General features: G+C 45.1%; 1 pseudogene; it reads left to right on the top strand.

The window, feature by feature from the left end:
- Positions 1–10,604: 10,604 nt before the first annotated feature.
- On the top strand, positions 10,605–10,723 carry LOC126264093 (5S ribosomal RNA; annotated as a pseudogene).
- The last annotated feature ends 3,363 nt before the right edge of the window (positions 10,724–14,086 follow it).

Below are 14,086 nucleotides of genomic sequence, written 5' to 3'. Positions count from 1 at the left end.
TGTGGAGTGCGTGCAATTGGAGTGATATGGGACCCCTGATACGTCTAGATACGTCTCTGAGAGGTGACAGGTAAGTAAGCATCCTGCCCTGACCCCCTGCATCCATTCATGTCCATTGTGCATTCCGACGGACTCGGGAAATTCCAGCAGGACAATGCGACACCCCACAGGTCCATAATTGCTACAGAGTGCCTCCAGAAATACTCTTCTGAGTTTAAACACTTCCGCTGGCCACCAAACTCTCCAGACATGAACATTATTGAGCATATCTGGGATGCCTTGCAACGTGCTGTTCAGAAGAGATCTGCACCCCTCGCTCTCTTACGGATTTATGGACAGCCCTGTAGGATTCATGGTGTCAGTTCCCTCCAGCATTACTTCAGACACTAGTCGACTGCATGCCACGTCGTGTTGCGGCACTTCTGCGTGCTCACGGGGGCCTTACACGATATTAGGCAGGTGTACCAGTTTCTTTGGCTCTTCAGTTTATATCCCTAGAGACAAAAAGCAGTCTACGTTGGCGGCAATTGGCTTAGCTTTATTGAAAGAACCGTCCAGGCAGCCATCTGAAGTCATTTAGGGGATACTTGGAAAATATGAATGTGGGTAGCTCTACAGAAGTCTTATCCGTAACAACAGTCCACTGTGTTAACTACGGCATATCATGTCTTCTTACTGCGGCAGTTGAGTAACTCCAAGATGCACATAGGAATTGAGGAGGGATATAATCACACTCAGAAATTCCTGTCATCGGAATCAAGAAAAATATAACTCTAGATTCGTATTACTTGAGTAATTAATATTTCTTTGATAGCAGTTTCAGAATTTTCAATGACATTTCAAAGCTAATAGAGAATTATTTCCTGAAAACTAACTGACTGTATTTCAGAATGTTTTTTTCTTCGTATCTTAAAGTTTGTCTATACTTTTAATAATATAGTCACTGTCTATCGAGAATAATAAATAAATTGTGTGTATAACTGGGTATCTCCTGCACACGGGAAAGTCGGAGCCTTAACCTAAATATACGTCATGTTTGAATTAAATTTCGATTGCACGCAACATAAATACGTTTATTCATGTGGATATCCGTGAGTGTATCGAGTTTTCATGTGCAGTTCTGGCTATTGAGTACACCAGATAATACTGGAGGACTCACAAAAGAGATATAATAGACTTTGCTGGAGACTGCTTTGTTTCGCTAGTCTGTTACACCTAATATGTAATGATTTTGAAAGATCATCGCTGATTAGAGTGCTTGTTTTAGTGGAGGCGTCACTGTGTGTCAAAGGATCTAGGTAAAGGCAATGGAATACAACTAAAAGTTTATGTTTTAATTAATATAGCCTCACTGAATCGTAAGTTACCTCATAAACATAAAGCACAGAAAGACTGTATTGCCAGAGCTAACCTTACTGCCTCTTTATGAAAGTAAATCACATAGATCAGCAAATATATTTTCAATTTTGTATTCAGTAGCTGTTTTCATGTTTGAATGTCACCGACTGAGTTCAGACAGTATATGAATCGTGATTGAATAAAGAAAGTACTGCCATTTTGGGAGGACCACCACTTACATTATTTTTTAATCTGATCTTCAGTCAAATATAGTGCTAGTCAAAACGGCTCTTGGCTCGCAGATGATCACTTAATACTGCCTCTAAACAGTAACCCTTCAGACAAAAGCAGCAGTTCTCTAATAGGTACCAGACGTGCATCTGCAATCACCGTGTGTAATGCGTTAGCTTAATATATTTTAGGTTGCCAAGTATTAGCGTTGTCTGTTTGTGCTGGAAGGCTGTGTTTGTTTCTCTGTGAAACGGCATATGACCCTTTTTTCTGGTTCTCTGTTCTGTTGAAAAGTAAAAGTCTGTATGGATTGACACAAATGTCGCCACAAATCTCGTCAGACAGACGCTCGAGAAATGGTTAACGCTCGGCTGGCACGACGAGTAGATTTGTGTGAACTACGCGCTCTGCGACATGAAGAAGCGCACGGGGACGATCTGTGGGTTTCTTCCTCTTTAATCAACCGGGGCCTTGAAATTGTTGCTGCCGTCGTCGAACGCGTCGAGCTGTAGGTGTTTGTGTCGTACTCTCGACGAAAATTCGTCACACCGAATGGCACTTTCTGAAATCTAAAACGACCTTTGTTGGTGTGTGATCGCCGTTTCGAGTCGACCACATTTTGTGAGATAGTAACTCGCTCCCTGCCAGAGATGGATGCTGCAGGTCGTGAGACCTGTGGTATCATTTGCTGTGACGCACGTTACAGGACCTGCACATCCTGTCGGCCCCCACTCCTCACACCATGACAAGTGTGCCACTCCGAAGCATTGGAAGAATGCTAACTCTTCCCAGGTGGCCGCCGACAATGGTTCAAATGTTCAAATGCTTGTGAATTCCTAAAGGACCAAACTGCCGAGGTCATCGGCCCCTAGACTGACACACATGCCCGAGGGAGGACTCGAACCTCCGGCGGGAGGGGCCGCGCAGTCCGTGACATGGGGCCTCAAACCGCACGGCCACTCCGCGGGGCTTCCGACAATGGTCAGCCAGGGTAATGCAGAAACGCCATTCGTCGCTGAACACGATGCAGCGCTATTAATCAGAAGTCGTCGGTCCCCCGTCAGGGTATCACTCTAGACGCAGCCGTTTATATTGTGGTGTTAAGTGCAGCCTACGCATGAAATGATAATTTCCTAGTATGGCTGTTGCTGGTCTCTGACCAATGTTGTGAGATAACAGAATGTTGCAATGAGTGCATTACTTGCTCTTGGACGTAGGAGCACGTGTGAAGGGGTTACGACGTGCTTGATGCACAATACGGCGACAGTCCCGTGTGGTGGTCAGACTGACGACGAGGAGGCAGGTAGCTTCGAGTGGTAAGGTGGCAGACCACGAATAAGCACAATTTTTAACTAGGATATTTGCACAAACAACTTAACTAACCGAAATGGCCCTCTGCAGAATAACAAAACTTCTCAACACAGTGTTTCTTAAAACACTGAAATCAGCTCTCATCATTTACTAAATAAATAGAACAATATTTACTTATTTCATTTGATCGATAATGTTTGTGATATTAGCAAACAGCTAAGGCCTTCGAATGACTCGTTCCATTGATTAAATAACTCTTACTTCGGCACAGTTACAGAAATATAATTCCGTTTATACTGCAGTGAAACAGACAAATCTCTGAAATAATTACGTTCACAGGGGCTGGCATAACAGTTAAGCGAAGTAACAAGACAACACGTTGGTTCTTAACAAGCCAACTGAAGCCTTCGAATAGTAATAACAATCTTTACATTTGTCAGAATAACAAGTGATGCACGCCTGTAAAGCACACACACACACACACACACACACACACACAGAGAGAGAGAGAGAGAGAGAAACACAATTAAAAGGAGCGTCTAAATCGTTAAAACACCAATCTAGACAACTTTGGATACGGAAAAAACACGGGAGTTGCCAATTATACTTGGTTAAACAACACATCGCTTAAAATGCCAGATATCCTCTGAAAACATATAAAAGGTTACATCAAAATATGAATGAAATGTAGACGTGGTTAAGTGCCGCTAAAACAACGTCCTGCTTTGGCACTGCTGAATTATCAGAGTAACTTAAGAAAAAGCAATGGTTATTAAAGGCCCCCGGCTGAGGAAAAGTTGAAAAGGTTAAACTCGGTACTGAAACGTTAGCAACCGTCTCAGAGAAAGACAAGCCTATATAGTAAATACCGCTATTATGCCATCTACATCTACATCTACTGCATCCATACTCCACAAGCCACCTGACGGTGTGTGGCGGAGGGTACCCTGAGTACCTCTATCGGTTCTCCCTTCTATTCCAGTCTCGTATTGTTCGTGGAAAGAAGGATTTTCGGTATGCTTCTGTGTGGGCTCTAATCTCTCTGATTTTATCCTCATGGTCTCTTCGCGAGATATACGTAGGAGGGAGCAATATACTGCTTGACTCTTCGGTGAAGGTATGTTCCCGAAACTTTAACAAAAGCCCGTACCGAGCTATTGACCGTCTCTCCTGCAGAGTCTTCCACTGGAGTTTATCTATCATCTCCGTAACGCTTTCGCGATTACTAAATGATCCTGTAACGAAGCGCGCTGCTCTCCGTTGGATCTTCTCTATGTCTTCTATCAACCCTATCTGGTACGGATCTCACACTGCTGAGCACTATTCAAGCAGTGGGCGAACAAGCGTACTGTAACCTACTTCCTTTGTTTTCGGATTGCATTTCCTTAGGATTCTTCCAATGAATCTCAGTCTGGCATCTGCTTTACCGACGATCAACTTTATATGATCATTCCATTTTAAATCACTCCTAATGCGTACTCCCAGATAATTTATGGAATTAACTGCTTCCAGTTGCTGTCCTGCTATTTTGTAGCTAAATGATAAGGGATCTATCTTTCTATGTATTCGCAGCACATTACACTTGTCTACATTAAGATTCAATTGCCATTCCCTGCACCATGCGTCAATTCGCTGCAGATCCTCCTGCATTTCAGTACAATTTTCCATTGTTACAACCTCTCGATACACCACAGCATCATCTGAAAAAATCCTCAGTGAACTTCCTATGTCATCCACCAAGTCATTTATGTATATTGTGAATAGCAACGGTCCTATGACACTCCCCTGCGGCACACCTGAAATCACTCTTACTTCGGAAGACTTCTCTCCATTGAGAATGACATGCTGCGTTCTGTTATCTACGAACACCTCAATCCAATCACACAATTGGTTTGATAGTCCATATGCTCTTACTTTGTTCATTAAACGACTGTAGGGAACTGTATCGAACGCCTTGCGGAAGTCAAGAAACACGGCATCTACCTGTGAATCCGTGTCTATGGCCCTCTGAGTCTCGTGGACGAATAGCGCGAGCTGGGTTTCACACGACCGTCTTTTTCGAAACCCATGCTGATTTCTACAGAGTAGATTTCTAGTCTCCAGAAAAGTCATTATACTCGAACATAATACGTGTTCCAAAATTCTACAACTGATCGACGTTAGGGATATAGGTCTATAGTTCTACACATCTGTTCGACGTCCCTTCTTGAAAACGGGGGTGACCTGTGCCCTTTTCCAATCCTTTGGAACGCTACGCTCTTCTAGAGACCTACGGTACACCGCTGCAAGAAGGGGAGCAAGTTCCTTCGCGTACTCTGTGTAAAATCGAACTGGTATCCCATCAGGTCCAGCGGCCTTTCCTCTTTTGAGCGATTTTAATTGTTTCTCTATCCCTCTGTCGTCTATTTCGATATCTACCATTTTGTCATCTGTGCGACAATCTAGAGAAGGAACTAAAGTGCAGTCTTCCCCTGTGAAACAGCTTTGGAAAAAGACATTTAGTATTTCGGCCTTTAGTCTTGTCATCCTCTGTTTCAGTACCATTTTGGTCACAGAGTGTCTGGACATTTTGTTTTGATCCACCTACCACTTTGACATAAGACCAAAATTTCTTAGGATTTTCTGCCAAGTCAGTACGTAGAACTTTACTTTCGAATTCATTGAACGCCTCTCGCATAGCCCTCCTCACACTACATTTCGCTTCGCGTAATTTTTGTTTGTTTGCAAGGCTTTTGCTATGTTTATGTTTGCTGTGAAGTTCCCTTTGCTTCCGCAGCAGTTTTCTAACTCGGTTGTTGTACCACGGTGACTCTTTTCCATCTCTTACGATCTTGCTTGGCACATACTCATCTAACGCATATTGTACGATGGTTTTGAACTTTGTCCACTGATCCTCAACACTATCTGTACTTGAGACAAAACTTTTGTGTTGAGCCGTCAGGTACTCTGTAATCTGCTTGTTGTCACTTTTGCTAAACAGAAAAATCTTCCTACCTTTTTTAATATTTCTATTTACGGCTGAAATCATCGATGCCGTAACTGTTTTATGATCGCTGATTCCCTGTTCTGCGTTAACTGTTTCAAATAGTTCGGGTCTGTTTGTCACCAGAAGGTCTAATATGTTATCGCCACGAGTCGGTTCTCTGTTTAACTGCTCAAGGTAGTTTTCAGATAAAGCACTTAAAAAAATTTCATTGGATCCTTTGTCCCTGCAACCCGTTATGAACGTTCGAGTCTCCCAGTCTATATCCGGCAAATTAAAATCTCCACCCATCACTCCAATAACATTTAAATGATATTAATATAAACATAGTTAAGATATTAACCATGGCAAGCAGAAAAGGTAAATTTTCCATGCCAATTTTCGGATGCGTAGTGCGGGAAACGCATCAGAAGTAAAAAGGCGCCATGAAGAACTTTCTCACTCAACATAGGGTAATAAGTCTATCGTGGCTCAGTTTCAGCAACTAAGGTCTACTGACTGTTCTAGACACCGTCAACTGCAACTGATGGTGCTGTTCTGAAGATAGCCTGAGACAAGGCCGAAACCGCTCAGTTTAATAAAAATAACCATCGCGATCTAGACTGCATTTTCACTGATTTTAGATACCAAAGTACTGTGATGGATACTGCCACTGCGGGGGCGTTCAATTCTGTACCCTACAATTTGTCTCACGAGCTATCATAGCCAGGCTCTCGCCACGTAATCGTTGACCTTGTGCTTCTTCCCTGCCCCCTTACCGCCCCTTGTTCTACAAATGGAGGTAGCCGCCTGAGTTAGGCTTGCAACCGGTCTGAGACCAAACTACGGCAAACATCTCGCTCTGGGAACCAGAGCACGCAGCGCCCTGTAAGAAGTCGCTGTTTTGCGGAGAAGCTGGCGCGATGAGGGAAGAGGCGGAGACGGCGGAGGAAACTTCCTTATCTACAAGACGGGGGCGGAGGCGGGCGCCGCGAGGGACGAGGCGGGGGAGGCCGAGGCGGCTGGGCTAGCGGCGCTATCACGTCTCAGGATCGGCGCAAACAAGTTGTACAGCAAGTGCTTCCATAAGCTGTGCTGCGGAGCAATGGCTTCATTTTGGGAGCTTACGGCGTTCTTGGCCACATTTCCGAGTCATGAGCCTGACGAAAGGCACAAGGGCAGTAATGTACTTTTTTTAAAAAATACAGGTCCTTTCCAAAAGATTCATCCGCTTTCCCAAGATTACACTATTGGATAAAAAGCATCCGGACACCTATTTGTAGACGTTAATATGAGGTATGTCCACCGTTTATCTTTACGACTTCTTTAACTCTGCTGGGTTCACTTTCAATGAGGTCTTTGAATGCCTGTGGAAGAATGGCAGCCAATTCTTCCTCCAGAGCCGAAATATCCCATCGCAAAACCGTTGGTTTGAGTCGGGACTGTGGGCAGGCCACACCATTTCAAGAATGTAATTGTCGACAAACCTGAAACCTGGTTGATGAGTACTCAGAGAGCGCACAGGATAAGGTTACGACTGTGGATGTGGCCCTAAACAGTTACTGTGAGCTGCATAATCAAACACACAACTTTATTTTTCTAAGAACCACTTATTTACAGATTACTTTAAAAGATCACACTTAGACAATACGGCTGAAGTCCTAGTTAATGAAAACTTGAGATGCTTTCTGGGCTGAAAGCCCAAAACCGCATCAAAAACAAGAACGGCTTAAGGCCTGGCTTAGAAATCAAAAGCAATTAAAAATAGAAGGTAAAATTTAAAAAAAACATAACATGCAATTGAAAACATTTAGCGGATGAAGGCCTACATTACACGTCCGAAGGACAACTATAATTAAATCACTTTAATATACAATTTTTTTCTAACCATACATTTCTTTTTAAACTTACAACATAACAGCCGAAAGCCTAATTAATGAAATATTAACTTATTGCATGGCTGAAGGCCCCAAACAAATTTGAAACAACGGCTGAAGGCCTGAACACCAACTCAAACAGTTTAAAATAAACCCCTTCCTTCTTATAAAAAATTATCCTTTAAAGAACACACAGGGCTGAAGGCCTTATTCAGAGGGGTTCACGTAAATCCTCGGCTGAAGGCTACACATAACAGGTCGAACAACTAACGGCTTAGCGCCTAGATTACAAACAATTTCAGATAGAACAAATTTTAAGGAAAAAATATTTTTTTAAATAAAATCAAACTTCAAAATTTTAATTTAACACAGCTGAATGCCTTTATGTAAAATTTAGAAACAACCGAATTAATACACAGCTACAGGCCTCACACAATACTTCTAACTAAAATGAAAATCACAATGTAAAACAAACAGAACAAGTGGTGCTCAGAAGTATTCCCAGGGTCGGCCTGAGAAGGTAGCTCAAACGTAAGGTGAGGTGAGACAGGCAGCCAGGAGTTGAAGTTAAGTAATCGGATGGCAGCCCAAACTAGGGAAGGCCCAAGGACCGACCGACAATTAAACCAATTCCCTTCCATCCGACCAACGGCACAATGTTGGAAAATATCGGCTAAGGACGAGGATACGAACCGCACTACGTCTTCAGAAATTGGTGTCTAAAAACAGCCAAGGGAACAATAACTGCTCTAAGCAAGACTTCCTCGCTGCTCCGTCCCAACTGACTGACCACCACCACCACCACCCAGAAATACTAGCGGTCACACCAAAGATAGTACGACAGTACTAGTATCGATAAGCGCTGCTGCTGCCACTCAAGGTAAGTAAGGAAGAAACAAGACGCCACTCGATGTGACAAAATGTCAAAGAATAAACGGCATGAACGCGAGCCGCACACGGCTCAAAACCATTGCATCACAGATACTGCATTTTCATGCTAATACAACAATCATCATCTCCGCAGTGTTCCCCTACCATACACAGTGCACAATGCTGAAAAAGGTGCTCATATTCTTCCACATCTATGCTTTACTTAAGCATAATAAAGGGACGAGACTGTCCCTACGAAAAACACCCTACACCGTAACACCACCTACTGTGTACTTACCGAGTGGGGTAGCACTCTAGACTCGTATTCGGGAGAACGACGGTTCAAACCCGCGTCCAGCCATCCTGATTTACATTTTCCGTGATTTCCCTAAATCGCTTACGGTAAATGCTGGGGTAACGTATTCGGAGGGGCACCGCCGCTTTTCTTCTCCATTCTTCCTTAATCCGAGCTTGTGCTCTGTCTCTAATGACCCCGTTATACACGGCACGTGAAACACTAATCTCTTCCTCCCTCCCTCCTCCTCCATACTTCGCTGTTGGCACCACGCATGATGGCAGGTAACATTCCCCAGGCATTCGCCAAAAGGCAAACCCTTCCATTGGGCTGCGTCATGGTATAGCCTGTTTCATCACTCGAAATCATCACGTTTACAGTTATTCACAGTCGACCGGCGTCGCTCTTTAGATCACCTCAAGCGTCGCTTAGCACTTATTACAGAAATGCTCGGTATTGTACCTGTCATTGTACTCCCTACACACAGTCGTTGTGCTAGATGATTTGCTGGTACCACTCTGGAACTTACGAGAGATTTCTTCCGTAGATTTATTGCGATTTTTTTTTTACAATCGCCATTCGCCGTGTTCTCCGCAAGTATATGAGACGTGCCTTGCTTACAACCTTGTGGTTGTTACTTCGCGCTCTACTTCATAGTCACATCTTCAGCAGTCGAAATAGACAGCTTTGGAAGGGTTAAAAAGTCTCTCTTGGATTTGCTACTCGTTATTAGTGACTAGGTGTGACGGAGATCTGTCCGACCCATTCCTATGTTACTATTGCTAAACTGACGACACCATACTCCCGCCTCCTTTTATACTGGCGTGTCATCGAGTAGTTAGTCCCGCATTCCATACTGGTGTTCGGCTACTTTGGATCAAATAGCGTATATGTTCTTCATGAATGAAGATAAAACCTTAGATAAATTTTGAAAAGCACCGAAACTAAAATTTTCCCTTGATACATTCGTAGTTCCACATTTAAAAACAGTCAAGCTATCGTTAACGCATGACGAAGTTGAGGACTTTGGAGAGTATCCTTTCAGTCACATACTGATTTCCCATCTGGGCCCAGATGTGGCCAAACGCTCGAGATGTAAATCGGGCAAGACAACTAGTGTGACGTCACAAGTTCGTTGTGGGGGCCCGTATTTCTCTCCGACACCAGAGAGGAGGCATCGGATATAACTCCAGGTCATGGCTGGTAGTGATCCAGGAAACTCTGACAGCCCAACAATTGGTCACAGACGTCTCGTATTCTAACGTGACAGTATGGTGGTGTCATTTTTTTAACAGGACATGCCCATCCACACATCTCACTTATTTCGATGAACTACCTGTCTGATGCTGAGGTAGACCTGTCAACAGAAAGAGCCCCAGATCTGTCCCCAACAGATGTACATGACCTTCCCTGGCATCAACTCTGCCCCATTGCCAGTGTCGAGTATATCATAAGCCAGTTCCAACAACTGTGGTCCAGGCTGCCTCAAAAGATGATACAACGGCTTTATGGCACCGAATCAATGCATTAATCCAGGCCAGTAGTGGTGCAGCGTCATACTGATAACTGGGCTCATATTGGTAAATTCTTCGTAAATTTGATTCGATTTTGTAATAGCTGGAATAACACTAGATACCCTGCCAGCTGTGATGTTTCAGTTTCATTTCCATATACCCTTCTGGATGCTTCATTTTTTTCTCACGCAGTGTATATGAATTACGCCAACGGCCTTGCCACAGTGGCAACCCCGGTTCCTGTCAGATCACCGAAGTTAAGCATTGTCAGGCTTGGCTAGCATTTTGATGGGTCACCATCTGGGTCTTCCGAGTGCTGTTGGTAAGCGAGGTGCACTCACCCCTTGCGAAGCTAATTGACGAGCTACTTAATTGAGAAGTAGCGGCAACGGTCACGAAAACTGACAACGGCTAGGAGAGCGGTGTGCTGACCACACTCCCGTCCATATCCGCATCCGGTGGCGCCTTAGCGCTGAGGATGACGCGGCGGCCGGTTGATACCGTTGGACCTTCACGGCCTACTCGGACGGTGTTTGTTTGTTTTCCTGTGAACTGATTATGGTGCTCTCTAACACTGCTATAAATTGAAAGGAAAAATTAAGTACGATATGATGAAGCACTGAAAATACCAGGTGAAAAAGCAGTCTATGGAATACTCGGGCCACAAGCAGAGACAGGTTAGTGGAACATCTGCTGCAGCACCCACGAATAATTAATTTCGCGGTGGTGGTGGTTAGTGTTTAACGTCCCGTCGACAACGAGGTCATTAGAGACGGAGCGCAAGCTCGGGTTAGGGAAGGATGGGGAAGGAAATCGGCCGTGCCCTTTCAAAGGAACCATCCCGGCATTTGCCTGAAACGATTTAGGGAAATCACGGAAAACCTAAATCAGGATGGCCGGAGACGGGATTGAACCGTCGTCCTCCCGAATGCGAGTCCAGTGTGCTAACCACTGCGCCACCTCGCTCGGTAATTTCGCTCTGGAAGGAGGAGTGAAGAGGGAAACAAACAGTGGTGGTACACAAAGAGTAGAGTATTCAATACACTTCAGAACTTTGGGTGTATTAGTTACGTGAAGTCAGCCCCGATAGCTGAGTGGTCAGCGTGATGGATTGCCGTCCTACGGGCCCGGATTCGATTCCCGGCTGGGTCGGAGATTTTCTCTGTTCTGGGACTGGGTGTTCTGTTGTCTTCATCATCATTTCATCCCTACCCGGCGCCCAGGTCGCCCAATGTGGCGTCGAATGTAATAAGACCTGCACCAAGGCGACCGGACCTGCCCCGCAAACGCCCATTTCCAGTTACGTAAAGATGAAGAGGTTAGCAGAGTATAAAAAGGGGTGCAGCATCGAAACAACTGAGATACAGGTGACTCAAATGTCACGAGGCTATCTTTTCAAGTCGTTCGCTCTGTTTTCGCATTCGCTCTTCGTGAGTGCGATAAGACTAGAGGGTTACAAATGGCCGGCCGGAGTGGCCAAGCGGTTCTAGGCGCTACAGTCTGGAACCGCGCGACCGCTACGGTCGCAGGTTCGAATCCTGCCTCGGGCATGGATGTGTGTGATGTCCTTAGGTTAGTTAGGTTTAAGTAGTTCTAAGTTCTAGGGGACTGATGACCCCTGAAGTTAAGTCCCATAGTGCTCAGAGCCATTTGAACCATTTTTTTGGTTACAAATGTTGCCCAGAAAGTAATGCACCCCATTTTTCTCTTCAACAGTTCGTCATTGAACATAATGACAATTAGACACACGAGAGAATTGTGTTTTATCTACACATCTACTTTTTCCGCGTACTCAACATTCCGTTCTATAGCCTTCCTCCAGCGCGGAACAAGGGCTTGTATACCCTGTCGCTACCGATCCTTGCCCTGGTGGCGGAGCCAGTGCTTCACTGTGAATCACCTCCTCATCGTCCTCGAAATATCTTCCACCAATGGCGTCCTTTAATGATCCAACAAGTGGAAGGCCGAGGAGGCTGTCAGGGCTGTAGGGAGGATGTGGTGACATTGTTCAAAAAAATGGTTCAAATGGCTCTGAGCACTATGGGACTCAACTGCTGAGGTCATTAGTCCCCTAGAACTTAGAACTAGTTAAACATAACTAACCTAAGGACATCACAAACATCCATGCCCGAGGCAGGATTCGAACCTGCGACCGTAGCGGTCTTGCGGTGACATTGTTCAACCCAGTTTTGCGATGTGTTCAGAAGTCCTCAGACTTGTGTGGGGCCGAGCGTTATCGTGTTGCAGCCGCGCGGGATTAGCCGAGCGGTCTCAGGCGCTGCAGTCATAGACTATGCGGCTGGTCCCGGCGGAGGTTCGAGTCCTCCCTCGGGCATGGGAGTGTGTGTTTGTCCTTAGGATAATTTAGGTTAAGTAGTGTGTAAGCTTAGGGACTGATGACCTTAGCAGTTAAGTCCCATAAGATTTCACACACATTTGAACATTTTTTTTATCGTGTTGCAGCAAAACATCTCCTGGCTTGCTGCGGCGCCGAAGTCGCCGGAAGCGAGTCTTGAGTTTTGTTAATGTATTGACATACAGGGGATGGGCAAAATAATTTGAACAGTGATAGTAATAGGGTGGTTGTGTTTGACGGTCAGCAACGCGGCCGCTGGACTGTGCGTGTTCAGTACGCACTAGGCGTGAGTGGAGAGTGGAAATTTGTTGTACGTTCTGTGGGACCAAACTGCTTAAGTCATCGGTCCCTAGGTTTACACACTACTTAAACTACCTTAAACTAACTTACGCTAAGGACAAGACACACACCCATGCCCAAGGGAGGACTCGAACCTCCGACGGGGGAAGCGGTGCCGACCGTGGCAAGTCGCCTGAGACCGCACGGCTACCCCGCGCGGCTGAGTGGAGAGTGTTTACGTGTAGCGCACACTTCGTATTTACATTCAGAGGCCGAGATCGACAAGCAGTGAAAGACCTGACAGATTTTCCAAGACGGCAGATTGTAGGGGGCCGGTATGCTGGGACAGCAGTAATCAAGACAGTCAGCTTATTGAATGTTTCAAGAGCAACTGTTTCAACAGTCATGACAGCCTAGGCAAAACATGGATAGACATTATCGTGTAAACGTAATAGTGGGCGCAAATCAAAACTAAATGACAGATATCGTCGTAGGCTAACAAGAATTGTGTCAAAACAGCACACAACTACGACGGCTAAGGGGACTGAAGAGCTCAATAGCCATCTTCGAGACCCCATATCTATGGACACGGTGTGCCGAGAACTCCATAAAGCGAATATTCGTGGACGAGCTGCTATACCGAAACCATTAGTGACGATAACCAATGCAAAGAAGTATAAAGCATGGTGTCAGGAGCGTAAACCCTGGACGGCTGATCAGTGGAAACACGTCATATGGTCCGACGAGCCAACGTTTTCGTTGTTTCTTACATGGGGCCGGGTTTACGTTTGGAAAATGCCAAAAGAAGCCTACAATCCTGATTGCTTGATTCCAACGGTTAAGCATGGAGGTGGAAGTGTGATGGTGTGCGCGGCCATATCATGGTATTCTGCTGGTCCCATCATTGCTCTCAAAGGCCGCGTTACAGCCAGCGACTATGTGAACATTTTAGGTGATGAGGTGCAGCCCAGGATTCAAATGTTATTCCCCAACAATGATGCCATATTTCAGGACGACAATGCACCCATTCACACAGCCAGGACAGTAAAATCG

Source organism: Schistocerca nitens, chromosome 6 (genome assembly GCF_023898315.1).
Source record: "Schistocerca nitens isolate TAMUIC-IGC-003100 chromosome 6, iqSchNite1.1, whole genome shotgun sequence".
Taxonomy (NCBI): domain Eukaryota; kingdom Metazoa; phylum Arthropoda; class Insecta; order Orthoptera; family Acrididae; genus Schistocerca; species Schistocerca nitens.
This window is presented reverse-complemented; position numbering and strand designations above follow the sequence as displayed.